Source organism: Oncorhynchus keta, chromosome 29 (genome assembly GCF_023373465.1).
Source record: "Oncorhynchus keta strain PuntledgeMale-10-30-2019 chromosome 29, Oket_V2, whole genome shotgun sequence".
Taxonomy (NCBI): Eukaryota; Metazoa; Chordata; class Actinopteri; order Salmoniformes; family Salmonidae; genus Oncorhynchus; species Oncorhynchus keta.
The window spans coordinates 1,245,373-1,247,500 of NC_068449.1; positions in this window are offsets into that span (position 1 = coordinate 1,245,373).

The following is a 2,128-nucleotide window of genomic DNA, read 5'->3' on the forward strand; positions in this document are numbered from 1 at the left end:
AAACCATATTCTTTCCCCCGTTAATTTTCCCGAACGAACCAGTGGTGACTCAAGCCGGCAATCTCTATCAGTTGCAGTCGTTAGCGAATGAAAAAACGTTTTGCAACGAAAACGAGAGTGTCTATTGGACAGATTCAGGTAGGTCCTTCCCAGTTCTTTGGTTTCTTTGGTTTGTAGTGAATACACCCCTGGTATTATAGTTGTACCTCTCTGCTCTTTTGGTTCTCTACACAGATTTGAAATGACCAACAATGACTGACTTATATAATAGACTACTGTATATAAGGTATATTTATAGATTGATAGATATATAAAGAAAACAACATCTGGTTGTTGGGAGCTTGAAATCAGTATACATGAGTTTTTAATGTCATAAAACCAAATCACCAGTTGTGTTACAGTACAACCCACTACACACATCTCCAGTACCCCATACAGCTCTCTCTCTCTGTCTGTCTCAGCTCCCCCCCCCTCTCTCTCCCTTCTCCCCTCTCTCTCTCTGTCTCAGCTCCCTCTCTTCTCTCCCTTCTCCTCTCTCTCTCCCTCTCTCTCTCTCTCTCACTCTCGCTCTCCCCCGGTGTCTCAGCTCTCTCTCTATCTGTCTCAGCTCTCTCTCTCTCTCTCTCTCTCTTGGTGTCTCATCTCTCTCTCGCTCTCTCTCTCTCTCCCTCCCTCCGTCTCAGCTCACCCCCCTCTCTCTCTCTCTGTCTCAGCTCTCTCTCTTCTCTCCCTTCTGCTCTCTCTCTCTCTCTCTCTCTCTCTCTCTCTCTCTCTCTCTCGGTGTCTCAGCTCTCTCTCTCTCCCTCTCTCTCTCTCTCTCACTCTCTCTCGGTGTCTCATCTCTCGCTCTCTCTCGGTGTCTCAGCTCTCTCTCTCTCTCTCCCTCTCTCTCTCTCTCTCTCACTCTCTCTCTCGGTGTCTCAGCTCTCGCTCTCTCTCTGTGTCTCAGCTCTCTCTCTCTCTCTCTCTCTCTCTCTCTCTCTCTCTCTCCCTCTCTCTCTCTCTCTCACTCTCTCTCGGTGTCTCATCTCTCGCTCTCTCTCGGTGTCTCAGCTCTCTCTCTCTCTCTCTGAGCCAGTGGGATGTAACCTACTGTAGATTGTGAGTTACCAGGCACACTAACCATAACAGCCTTCAATACATGATTACACCCAAACATCATTCCTGTACCGGCTGCTCTCTAACCCCCTCTATACCAGCGGGCATTCTATTTAACACATGTATCCCTTTGAAAATGTAACAAACGATAATGTATATTTACTCTGATTAAGTATCACATGAATGGAAGGAAAAGCTTGTCAATGAGACACGAGTCAGGCCATCTCATCTCAACCCTCTCAGACCATGCATGTAGTGAGCTACAGAGGATGACTAGTGTCTTACAGTTCAATATTGGCATTTTGTAGCATATTTTTTTTTTTTACAGAAGAAGTCTCAATAAATAGATGTATATTAGCAAAGTGCATCATGGGAAGACCAGTAGAAAAATACCTGTAAATTATCAATCTGTTACAGTTCTCTGCAGAAACACAATTTTTGAGGGGATTTTGGAAAACTTTGTAAGAGCAAGATATTCTTCTTATTAATAACAAATAATATAACATGTTTTAGGGAGATATAATAGATCTTTTAGAAAACATGAAGAAGACATTGGGACGCATCTAAAATGGAACCCTATTCCCTGTATCGGCCTGGTCTAAAGTAGTGCACTATATAGTGCAGAGCCTGAACCGTATCGGCCTGGTCTAAAGTAGTGCACTATATAGTGAATAGGGTGCCATTTGCGAGACAGGCATCCTTTTCCCAGTATACAACCCCCCCCATACCAAGCCACAGTAGTCCCTGTAGGAGCTGAAGACCCTGTAGGAGCTGAAGTCCCTGTAGGAGCTGAAGTCCCTGTAGGAGCTGAAGTCCCTGTAGGAGCTGAAGACCCTGTAGGAGCTGAAGTCCCTGTAGGAGCTGAAGTCCCTGTAGGAGCTGAAGTCCCTGTAGGAGCTGAAGTCCCTGTCGGAGCTGAAGTCCCTGTAGGAGCTGAAGTCCCTGTAGGAGCTGAAGTCCCTGTCGGAGCTGAAGTCCCTGTAGGAGCTGAAGTCCCTGTAGGAGCTGAAGTCCCTGTAGGAGCTGAAGT